This window comes from Microcaecilia unicolor, chromosome 6 (genome assembly GCF_901765095.1).
Source record: "Microcaecilia unicolor chromosome 6, aMicUni1.1, whole genome shotgun sequence".
Classification (NCBI taxonomy): Eukaryota; Metazoa; Chordata; class Amphibia; order Gymnophiona; family Siphonopidae; genus Microcaecilia; species Microcaecilia unicolor.
The window spans coordinates 122,104,050-122,117,078 of NC_044036.1; the positions used below are offsets into that span (position 1 = coordinate 122,104,050).

At 45.6% G+C, this 13,029-nt stretch overlaps 1 protein-coding gene across 1 annotated transcript in view; it reads left to right on the plus strand.

Annotated features, from left to right (window-relative positions):
* PRG4 (proteoglycan 4) overlaps positions 1-13,029 on the plus strand; it is an 87,676-nt gene that overhangs the window by 6,908 nt on the left and 67,739 nt on the right. The window lies entirely within an intron of this gene.

The following is a 13,029-nucleotide window of genomic DNA, read 5'->3' on the forward strand; positions in this document are numbered from 1 at the left end:
GAAGCTGAAGGACTATTTATGCACTGCAGCAGTCCTGTATGCTACATGGCACTTATCTATATCCTTCATATGTATTATTTACTCAGGGGATCTTTTACTGAAGCTTAGCTCGAATTATCTGCAGCAGGGCCCATTTTATTCCTATGGGCCTTGCTGCAGATAACTCGAGCTAAGCTTTAGTAAAAGACCCCCTCAATTGTCTTTTCAAGAATCTTAATAGATTTCTTTGCCATGTATAGGTGCAGATGTATATTTTGGGCAAAATTAGGGCAAAATATGAACCAGATAATCCATGCCAGCAAGTCAATATTTTCAGGAGTAGATAGCTTCTGGTCTCTATGGACACTGTCAGGCTTATTTTCGAAAGTGATCGCTGGCTATCTTCCAACATAAATCGGGAGATGGCTGGCGATCTCGCAAAAGCGGTGAAATCGGTATAATCGAAAGCGGTGTTTTTGACACCATCGCTGCTTTCCCGTCGCCGCGCCAGCAAAAGTTCAAGGGGGCGTGTTGGCGGCGAAGGTGGGACATGGGCGGGCATGGGCGTGGCTACCAGATTACCTGCTTTTGCGGATAATGGAAAAAAAACGGCGTTCAACAGTATTTCGCCGGGTTTACTTGGTCCTTTAATTTTCAAGACCAAGCCTCAAAAAGGTGCTCCAATTGACCAGATGACCACCGGAGGGAATGGGGGATGACCTCCCCATACTCCCCCAGTGGTCACCAACCCCCTCCCACACTAAAAAAAATAAAAATAAAACACTTTTTTGCCAGCCTCTATGCCAGCCTCAAATGTCATACCCAGCTCCCTGACAGCAGTATGCAAGTCCCTGGAGCAGTTTTTAATGGGTGCAGTGCACTTCAGGCAGGCAGACCCAGGTCCACCCCCCCCCCCCTAACTGTTACACATGTGGTGCTAAGTGTTGAGCCCTCCAAACCCCCCCCAAAACCCACTGTACCCACATGTAGGTGCCCTCCTTCATCCATAAGGGCTATGGTAATGGTGTAGAGTTGTGGGGAGTGGGTTTGGGGGGGGATTTGGCGGGCTCAACACCCAAGGTAAGGGAGCTAGGCACCTGGGAGCTATTTGTGCATTTTTTAAACATTTTTAGAAGTGTCCCCTAGGGTGCCCGGTTGGTGTCCTGGCATGTCAGGGGGACCAGTGCATTACAAATGCTGGCTCCTCCCATGACCAAATGCCTTGGATTTCGCCAGGTTTGAGATGGCCGGCATTTTTTTCCATTATCGCTGAAAAACAAAACCGGCGATCTCAAACCCGGCGAACTCTGGCATTTGGCCAGGCTAAACCATATTATCGAAAAAAAAAGATGGCCGGCTATCTTTTTCGAAAATACAGTTCCGGCCAGCTGTTGCGCTGCCACCAAAATAGATCACCAGCGACCTATTTCGCCAGCAACGTTCGATTATGCCCCTCTGTATGATACAGATTTGCATACACAGATTTCAAAAACCTGGGACAAGAGGATGCCGACTCCTTGTTCAGTTGCATAACTTAGAAATAGATTATCTTTCAACAAAAGGCCTCATTTCCTGCAATTTCAGACAAAACAAATATTCAAAGAAAAATGTGTACAAGCAAAAACACCTGGAACTAAAAGTATAGATGGTTAAAGCTAATAATCTGGCAAATGGCACATAGCATTATTTCACACAAAGTTAGAGGGAGTCAACAGCACAGTGTCAATGAACACAGCAAAAGAGTGGAGTCAGTCATGAAGTAGGTTCAAGGGAACAACGTTATCAAAAGTCCTTAATAAAGTTGAGTCCTTGAACCTATGTTGTGGTCAACTCCACTCTCTTGCTTTGGATGCAGCACTATTTGACAAGGCTTTCTATATATTTTTCTCTTAGTTTGTAACTTCTCTTAATTTGTATTTTGTTGCAGCAAATAAATTAACTAGCCATAAACCCCTGGATTCTATGTATGGCACCCAGAATTGCACGGCCAAATTTGTGCATGCGCTCAAGATGCGTACACAAATTAATTGATTAACAAGCCAATTAACATCAATAATTGAGTGCTAACAAACAATTATTGATGTTAATTGACACTCATTAAACTTTGGATGTGGAGGCACCCAGCCAGTCTGATTTTCAAGATACTCATATTTAATATTCATGAGATAAATTTGCATGCACTGCCTCCAATCTTGCAAATCTATCTCATGAATATTCATTGTGGATATACTGAAACTTGACTTGCTAAGCTGCCTCCAGGACCAGGTTTGAGAACCACTTCTATAAGGCATGGTACTTAACTCAGCACATAACTCAAAAGAGGCATGGTCATGGGCATTCTGAAATGTTGCAAGCAGAATTATAGAATAAGGCCTCAGCACACTTAGGGGCCCTATAACTAGGCGCCTAAATTTTTGAATGCCCATGAAACACCCATTTCCCTGCCCATAAGAGTTCTCTTACCTCATGGCCATATGTGTCTGGTGTATTTTTACCCACTGCAGTAAAAAGGTCCCTGACGCGTGGGGAAAATGGCCCCTGTTGCTAGTGCAGGCCCTTTTTCACACAGCTTGGTAAAAAGGATCCCTTAGCTTGGGCACCAGCATTTATACTAAGTTTCAGCAGGCGTAAGTTTGGTGGCTAAAGTTAGGCACTGAAATCGGTACTAAGTGTAGTTCTAGGAAAGATGCCATTTTGAGTGCCATTTATCTGAATACAGCCCAAAGTGTGGTTTTTCAAAAGACATACAAACAAATGGATTTGTAGGTTTCTTGCATTTTGAATTGTGCTTTAATTTTACGCAGACCTGATAAAAGGAGTATTCATGGGACCCTACTGCTTGGTCTATGATGCAGGAGCTGGGGTCTCATGCAGATCATCACAGCCTTCACTAGAACTCATTAACAGTGACAGGACAACATTTTTAAAAGCAGATAGGATAAAAAGTTATTACAGAGAGTGTCAGGACTGATGTTCTTAGTTCAGGTTTCAATTTCATCAAGAAAAATGATTAAATGCTCTCTTTCCTCTGCTGCATCTGTCATAGAGGAGATATGTGTAGAAAAGTTATTGCAAAACTTCCTATGTAGCCATGCCCACTGTTATCAGGGATCTTGACCTTCTGGTCAGTGTCAGAGCCTACATGGAACCTATCAAGCAGGAATATTGCACAAAACTGTGGAAAAGTGGACTTGGGGGAAGTTTTGTTTTGTTAAATGATGGAGAAGGGGACAGGTGACCACAATAAAATGCAGGCCATCATGTTCTCCAAATCAAAGTCTAAAGATATAAGACATCAAATACTTGAAGACAAAAATAAAGAGAATGAAAACCTAGGAATAAGAACAAAAGGGCTAGTCTTGCTGCCAATAAGAGAAAAGAATTGTAAATTAATAGTACAATCTATAGCACACTTGGTGGAGTAGTCTAGTGGTTAGTGCGGTGGGCTTTGATCCTGGGGAACTGGGTTTGATTTAGAGAGCTGCACGGCTTCCGTCCCCGCGGGAATCCCGCGGAACCCGCGGGATTCCCGCGGGGACGGGGGCAGTGCCTGTGGGGTTCCTGCGGGGATGGAAGCAGTTCTGCGGGGTTCCCGTGGGGACGGAGGCAGTTCCTGCGGGGTTCCCGCGGGGATGGAACCAGTTCTGTGGGCTTCCCGTGGAAGTGTAAGCTGCACCTGCACCAGCCTCTCATCTACCGAATACCAATTGATTTGAGTGCTGTCTCCTCCTCCTCCTCCTCCTCCTCTTCTTCCTTGCTTTAACAGCATAAATGTGGAAAGTCTTCCATTAAGGAGGTGGTAGAGTCACAAATGTTGACGGAATTCAAAAAGGTGTGGGATGAACACAGAGGATCTCTAATTAGAAAATGGAAGTTATATAAAAGCTAACCTTAAATGGCTGCATGTGTGTGGATATGTCAAGTGACACTTAGATGGCAACTCTGACTGTGATGAACTAGAGCTGATACCTGGCAGACTTGTATGGTCTGTGTCTCATACATGGCAATCTGGTGTAGGATGGGCTGGAAAGGGCTTAGACAGCAACTTCAGTGGCTGGAACATGAGGACAGTGCTGGACAGACTTTTACGGTCTGTGTCCCACAAATGAGTACATGAATAGGCTGGAGTGGGCTTCAATGGCAACTCCGGCAGTTGGAACATAAGGATGGGGCCAGATAGACTTCTGTGGTCTTTGTTCCAGAAACACGAAAGAAAGACCATAATCAAGTATATAATATCACACTCGTTGATTTAATGATGAATTGATCATGAGTGTGACTATTGGGCAGAGTGGATGGACCGTTCAGGTCTATTTGTTGTCACTTACTATGTTACTATTAATCCTCTTTGCTCCCAGGCTGGTGCACAGACCTCAGCTCTGACACAGGCACGAGAATCAGATGTAACCTGACCTACTGGCGCGTGCATGTGGCGGCCTCTCAGCACACACTCACACTGCCAGTGAATCAGAGACAAATCTTACATGTGCGCACCAGAGTGTTCCAAGTTCCAACTTCCGTTCCTTCCTTGCCTACAGTGCTGTGGCTCAAATCCAGAAAGAGACTGAGGGAGCTGACTGGATCTTTCTTTTATGTACTATTAAATTCTTACGGGGATGGGTGGGGATGGGTTAAATTCTTGCGGGGACGGGTGGGGACGGGTTGGGATGGTTTAAATTTTTGCGGGGATGGATGGGGATGGGTAAGATTCCAGTGGGGATGGGTGGGGACGGGTAAGATTCCAGCAGGGACGGGCGGGGATGGGTAAGATTTCTGTCCCCGTGCAACTCTCTAGTTTGATTCCCACTGCAGCTCCTTGTGACTCTTGGTTAGTCACTTAGGGGGCCCTCTTACTAAGCCGCATAAACGTTTATGTACGCCCAAAATGGAGTTACCATGTGGCTCTTGCAGTAATTTTATTTTTGGCGCACATCTGAAAATAATTTTTATTTTTGGCAGCGCATATCAGACATGCGCCAAGTGGCATTTGGAGCATGTAGGTCATTACCACCTGATTATCGCATGAGATTTTACCGCTAGGTAAATGGCTGGTGGTAAGGATCTAAAATGGGAGAGCGGCAATTTTGATTTTGTCACACGTCCATTTTCGGCAAAAATTTAAAAAGGCATTTTTTTACAGGTACCAGGGCCGTGCCGATGCGGTAAGCGAGGTAAGCGCCGCAGGGGGGCGCCCACCTCTGGAGGGCACCGCCCCGGTGCTTACCCTCGCCCCGGCGCCCCAGCCCAATCGTGGACTTCGGACGTCCCTGCTGCCCTCACAAGCGTAGCGCTTTTGCGAGGCAGCTCTGGCTCTCCCTCCTTCCTTCCTTAGTTCCCGCTCTGGCTCCCCGATCAGCAGCCCCCCCCCCCCCCCCGCGTGTTTTAACCTTTACGCGATGTCAATCAATGAAGAACGCACAACAGACTCGTTTCCAGCTTCTCTCTTCACACAGTGTCCCGCCTTCAGCGTCAGCGATGATGCATTTCCTGTTCCCGCGAGGGCGGGACATTGTGTGAAGAGAGAAGCTGGAAACGAGTCTGTTGTGCGTTCTTCATTGATTGACATCGCGTAAAGGTTAAAACGCGGGGGGGGGGGGGGGGGTGCTGATCGGGGAGCCAGAGCGGGAACCAAGGAAGGAAGGAGGGAGAGCCAGAGCTGCCTGGCAAAAACGCTGCAGACTGCCACATGTAGGGGGGAGGTCAGGGGAGAGGAGAATTGTTGGCCATGTATGGATGCAGGGCAGGGAGAGAGAAGAAATCACTGGACAGGAGGGGAGAGGGCAGAGCAGGGGAGAGAATTGCTGACAGGCATGGATGGGAGGGCATGGATGGGAGGGCAGAGAGGCATGGATGGGAGGGCAGCAGCAGGGCCCAGGGAGAGGACAAATTGCTGGAAGGGGAGGGGAGAGAGGAGGATTGCTGGCTATGGATGCAGCAGGGAAGGGCAGAGAGGGACAAGGATGGACATGGGGGCCCAGGGAGATTACAATTTGCTGGAAATGGAGGGGAGGGGAGAGAGGAGGATTGCTGGCTATGGATGGAAGAGGGAAGGGCAGAGAGGGACAAGGATGGACATGGGGGCCCAGGGAGAGGACAAATTGCTGGAAATGGAGGGGAGGAGGATTGCTGGCTATGGATGGAGGAGGAGGGAAGGGCAGAGAGGGACAAGGATGGACATGGGGGCCCAGGGAGAGGACAAATTGCTGGAAATGGAGGGGACGAGGATTTCTGGCTATGGATGGAGGAGGAGGGAAGCGCAGAGAGGGACAAGGATGGACATGGGGGCCCAGGGAGAGGACAAATTGCTGGAAATGGAGGGGAGGGGAGAGAGGAGAATTGCTGGTTATGGATGGAGGAGGGAAGGGCAGAGAGGGACAAGGATGGACATGGGGGCCCAGGGAGAGGACAAATTGCTGGAAATGGAGGGGAGGAGGATTGCTGGCTATGGATGGAGGAGGAGGGAAGGGCAGAGAGGGACAAGGATGGACATGGGGGCCCAGGGAGAGGACAAATTGCTGGAAATGGAGGGGAGGAGGATTGCTGGCTATGGATGGAGGAGGAGGGAAGCGCAGAGAGGGACAAGGATGGACATGGGGGCCCAGGGAGAGGACAATTTGCTGGAAATGGAGGGGAGGGGAGAGAGGAGGATTGCTGGCTATGGATGGAGGAGGGAAGGGCAGAGAGGGACAAGGATGGACATGGGGGCCCAGGGAGAGGACAAAAATTGCTGGAAATGGAGGGGAGGGGAGAGAGGAGGATTGCTGGCTATGGATGGAGGAGGGAAGGGCAGAGAGGGACAAGGATGGACATGGGGGCCCAGGGAGAGGACAAATTGCTGGAAATGGAGGGGAGGGGAGAGAGGAGGATTGCTGGCTATGGATGGAGGAGGGAAGGGCAGAGAGGGACAAGAATGGACATGGATGGGAGGGCAGGACCCAGGGAGAGAGAAGAAATTGCTGGAAATGGATATAGAGCAAGAAATGAAGAAGAAAGGAGGAAAGTAAAGAAATAAATGGAAAGGAAGCCCTGGAAATGGAGTTAAGAGGACAGATAGCAGCAGACTCAGATACTGGGCCAGCATGATCGGAAAAAGAAAGTCACCAGACAACAAAGGTAAAAAAAATCATTTTATTTTCATTTTAGCGTTTGGAATATGTCCACTTTGAGAATTTACATCTGCTATCTTATTTTGCAATGTATAGCAATTTGTTTCTAAGAATATTGCTGACAGTTCCTGTCAGTGTGGCAAGTGGTGAGCGATCATTTTCACCGGGAGGGGGGGGGGGGGGGCGTGATCATTTTCCCGGGGGGGGGGGGGCGCCAACTGATAGTCTGCAGGGGGGCGCCAGAGACCCTAGGCACCGCCCTGACAGGTACACTGAAAAATGATTCTGTGCGCGGCCAAAATATATGCCTACATTACCGCAGGCCATTTTTCAGTGCACCTTAGTAAAAGGACCCCTTAACCCTCTATTGCCCCAGGTTCACAAAAGTACCTGTATATACTATGTAAACTGCTTTGAATGTAGTTGCAAAAACCACAGAAATGCGGTATATTAAGTCCCATTCCCTTTCCCCTATAAAGTTTATTCAAGGATGCTACAACAAACAGGATTTCTTTTATTTTAATAGCTGATTTTGAATCGAAAATCAACCTCAAAAGACAAAAGCATGTTGTATGAACATAAATATTTTAGCCACGATATTCAGCGGCCATTAGCCAGGTAGCAGCAGCTCCTACCCAGAAAGTGACACTCACCAGGCCAATACCTGGATTTTCAGCACAAATATCCAGATAATGCCATGCCTTTGACTGTAATTTCCCCCCAAAATAAAAATAATGCATCCGCATTGGGATCATCCAATAAGAAGCAGAGTCTGGGGTTCTATTAATTTCCCTGTAAAATTGTGTTGCTTTAATGATCTAATACCTTTTTTATTATTATTATTTTTTACATTCTGGTAACTATTTCTCAATTGGACTATTTTCCCAGATGTGCTCCTGTCATCTGGGAAATTTTCCAGCAGTTCCGAACAGCTTTCTTTCATAGGGTGGAACTTGGCACTTCTAATTTTGTCTAGTTCTAAATGAATCCCTACAAAATGCATGCAGTGATATATAAGCCCTGAGAGGCAAGCAGTGGAAACAGACATAAATGAACTATAAGGTAAATGGATGTCTGGGCTTCATTCACTGAAGGTCAACTGCAAACCCAAGGACTGTAGTAGGTAGTGCTCAATTTTAAATTTTATATTATTTCATGGTATTTCATTTTATTACAAATTGTATTTAATTGTTAAAATGTAATTGCATTTTATGATTGTATAGGTTTTGTTGTAATATGTGCATTTTATATATTCTGAGGTGTGAAAAAACAGAATATTCGTTTTAAAATAAAATAGTTTCACGTGATTTCTCACACCACATTTTTCAAAGAAGAGGAAATTTTATTATTATCAATTGTTTATTACTAAAAGGAGCTACTTTTACCAAACTACCATAGAAAGTTTATATTTCTAAAGAGGAGATTAATGGGAGGGAAAGTATGGCGTGATACAGTGAATTCTGATTTTTTTTCATAGAAATCACATGTACACAAATAGCTTTAATTTGAAAACAAAGTTATCCAACATACAAAATATTCCTACCTACCCTAGCAGCAGAGGACTACAAACCTGGACTTGAACATCAGAATAAACAATTCTTCTAGTTAAAGCCATTGCAAGGGAAGAGAATAGTTTTAAGTAAACATATCTGAAATTCAGATAAATTAGACTCAATTTTTAAAAAAATGTTCTCTTGGATGTTAATAAATGCTTTAACTTTTTAACATCATCTGGCCAGTTTTCTAGTCACCTTCGCTGTGTTTGTGCTTGTCTTATGGATTGTGAGGGTTCTGTTCTTCTGTATCTACATCAGATTTCAGGCTTAAAACCAGGTCACTGCAATAGGGTGCATCTAGTTTCTGTTTTAGGGTTTTCTAATCATGAATTAGTGTGCAAGAACCATATTGTTACTATTCTTGCAGGAAATTTGCAGCAGGCAGTGAAATTAATCTTTCTCTGGGATGCATTTGCAATGTTGGTTGTTTTAACATGAGTTTTACTGAGAAATGCTGGAGGGCAGATATTAATGCAGAGTTTGATCTGACACATGATGGCTCTATCAGTCATATCAAAATGTGATTCTCTTCAGGATACCTTCAGTGCAGGAAGCCATCATGTCATGGGCAGCTTATTCTGTGCAGCTGATATTCTGTGTTTCCTTTTTCTTACCTGAACAATGTTCCACTCGAGGTAAGTTTGTGCTTGAATCTGAATTTTCATGGGTAGATCACCTGGGGCATTATGGGGATAATTCTATAACTGTGCACCTGATAGGCATGCTTACTTTAAAGTAGGCACATGTATATATATGCACCTAAGTGCTTAGGAGTAAACACACCAGCTGTAGAGCTGACGTGTATGTGCCTAAATTCTGGTGATATTCAAATTATTCTCTCACCTATCTATATGTTTCATCCTTGCTTACACCCTATGCTGTATATGAAAATGTTTTACTACTACTACTTATCATTTCTATAGCGCTACTAGATGTAAGCAGCGCTGTACACTTGAACATGAAGAGACAGTCTCTACTCGACAGAGCTTACAGTCTAATTAGGACAAACAAGACAAATAAGGGATAAGGAAATTATTAAGGTGGGTGAATATAAAACATGGGTACTGAACAAGTGAGTAAGGGTTAGGAGTTAAAAGCAGCATCAAAAAGGTGGACTTTTAGCCTAGATTTGAAGACGGCCAAAGATGGAACGACGTACTGGTTCAGGAAGTCTATTCCAGGTGTATGGTGAAGCAAGATAAAAGGAATGGAGTTAGCAGTGGAGGAGAAGGGTGCAGATAAGAGAGATTTACCCAGTGAATGGAGTTCCCTGGGGAGAAGAGTGGAGAGGTACTGAGGAGCTGCAGAGTGAATGCGTTTGTAAGTCAATAAGAGGAGTTTGAACTGTATGTGGAAATGGATAGGGAGCCAATGAAGTGACCTGAGGAGAAGGCTAATATGAGCATAGTGACACTGGTAGAATATAAGTCATGTAGCAGAATTTTGAACAGATTGAAGGGGAGAGCGATGACTTAGTGGTAGACCTGTGAGAAGCAAGTTGCAATAGTCTAAGCGAGAGGTGATAAGAGTGTGTATAAGGGTTCTGGTAGTGTGCTCAGAAAGGAAAGGACAAATTTTGGTGACATTATAGAGAAAGAAATGACAGGTTTTAGCAGTCTGTTGAATATGTGCAGAGAAGGAGAGAAAGGAGTCGAAGATGACCCAAGGTTATGAGCTGATGAGACAGGGAGGATAAGAAAGTTATCCACAGAGATAGAGAATAGGGGAAGAGGAGAGGTTGGTATAGCGGTAAAGATTAGAAGTTCAGTCTTGGTCATGTTTAGTTTCAGACAGTGAGAAATCCAGGCAGCAATGTCAGACAGCAGGCTGATACTTTGGCCTGGATTCCTGTTGAAATTTCTGGTGTGGAGAGATAGATCTGGGCAGGGGCGTATCTGGACTCGGGCGGTAGGGGGGGCCAGATCCAGAGGGAGGGAGCACATTTTAGCCCCCCCCCCCCGGCGCCACCGATCCCCCCCGCCATTTCCGGACCCCCCCCCTCGCCTCCAATGACACCCTCCCCCGCTGCTGTCACTTACCTTTGCTGGCGGGGGACCCCAACCCCCCGCCAGCCGAGGTCCTCTCTTCCATGCAGGCTGCGCCACTGCAAGTTTCAATGCTTCCTGTTCTTCTGAGTCTGACGTCCTGCACGTACAACGCGCAGGACGTCAGACTGAATTCCAAATTCTGAGTCTGACGTTCTGCACGTTGTACGTGCAGGACGTCAGACTCAGAAGAACAGGAAGCGTTGAAACTTGCATCCTGCACGGAAGAGAGGACTTCGGCTGGCGGGGGCTTGGGGTCCCCCGCCAGCAAAGATCGGTGACGGGTTGGTGGCAGGCGGGGGAGGTGGAGAGGGTCTGTGGTATGGGGGTCCAGGGCGAAATCTGCGGGGGCCCAGGCCCCTGTGGCCCCACGCAGATACGCCCCTGGATCTTGGAGTCATCAGCATAAAGGTGATACTGAAAACCATGGGATGAGATCAGAGTACCAATGGAAGAAGTATAGATGGAGAAAAGAAGAGGTACACCAACTGATAATGGGATAGAAGTGGAGGAGGATCCACCAGAGTATACACTAAAAGTACAATGGGAGAGATAAGAAGAAAAACAGAGCCTTGAAATCCAAGAAGTAGGTGGTGAGCAACAGTGTCAAAAGCAGCAAATAGATCAAAAAGGATGAGGATAAAATAGAGACCTTTGGATCTGGCCAGGAACAGGTCATTGGAGACTTTAGCAAGTACTGTTTCAGCCGAATGAAGAGGGTGAAAGCCAAAGTGGATCAAGAATAGCTTAAAATGAAAGAAAGTCAAGACAACGGCGGTGAACAGCAAGTTCACGTATCTTGGACAGGAAAGGTAGGAGGTTGATGGGGTGATAATTGGAAGGACAGGTAGGGTCCAATGAAGGTGTTTTAAGGAGTGGTGTGACTACAGCATGTTTGAAGGCATCAGGAACAGTCGCAGTGGAAAGTGAAAGATTGAGGATATGATAGATAAAAGGGATGACAGTAGGAGAGATAGTGCTATGTAGATGAGTAGGAATAGAATCAGAGGAACAAGTAGTTCGTTTCGAGGAGGAAAGAAAATGTGCAGTTTCCTCTTCAGTGATTTCAGAAAAGAAAGAAAAGGAGGCAGGGGTTGAAGGAGGGTTGAGAGAATGGACTAAGGGAAGGGGAGGTGGAGGTGACCTGGTTGAGAATTCAAGTTTAATCTTGTGAACCTTATCATGAAAGTACTCAGCCAGAGTCTGGGGAGAAAGTGAAGGGGGAGTTGCAGGTGAAGGCACTTTGAGGAGAGAGTTCAGTGTGGCAAAGAGATGTCGAGGGTTTGAGTCAAGAGAATTTGTCAACTGGCTATAGTAGTCCTGTTTGGCAAGTGAAAGAGCCAGACTGGAAGGAGGTCAACAAGAATTTGAAATGTATGAAGTCAGCATGAACACGAGATTTCAGCCAAAGGCATTCAGCAGAGTTGGCACAGGAACATAGGTAGCGGATTCTAGAGGTTAGTCAAGGCTGGGGTTTGGTACACTTTCTCTTCTTGGTACTGTCCCTCCCCAATCTCTTTTTTCATCTGAAACCACTGTATACTGCAGGAACACATTGCCCACCTTCTGCTTTCATCATCTCACCATTTCTTTTGTCTTCTCCCTTCTACTCACCTTAAACATTTTCTTCCTTCCATTCAACCATCTCCATTCTATCTGAGTACATCTTGCCTTCATCGCTGTCATCATGCCTCTCCTACTCTTCTTTTAAAGCATGTGTCCAAAATCAGATGTTCCAATTGCCTGAAGAGAAAAACCAGAAGCTCCATCATTTTCATACCCTATAATGCATCTCTCCAGATCTAGAGCTAAACCCAGCTACTTAGGTGTCCTTTCTATCCGAAGAAAGGAAAAAGAGTCTCATCCATGAATGATCCTTCTTAATGCTGCTCTGTTTGGATTTTGATTTTGGGTTAATCACCTTCATTATTTCCCATAGCATGTCCTTTGCAATATTACCTTAGTTTGGGGGGGAGGGGAGAAACTGGGCCTGTCTGCTTTCCAGAATATCCATAATGAATACAAATAGCAAAGATTTGCATGGAATCAAGTTTGTGCATAGAAACCTATGTCGTGCATAGTCATTGTGAACATCCTGAAAATGTAAGTGGCTGAGGGTCCCCCAAAGAAAGGTTTGGAAGCCAATGCCCTAAGTTCTTCCAGTTCCAAATGATGGAGACATGAACCCGACATACAAATTTAAATGATGATCTTGATAAAGTGGTGGAATTTTACATTGAGGGATAGCAAACTAGCTTGGGAACAGTGGGAATTTGTGATGTAATTAATAGTCCATATATTATGCAGTCTATGCCCTTTGGTATAAAATTAATTGGCTGTTTA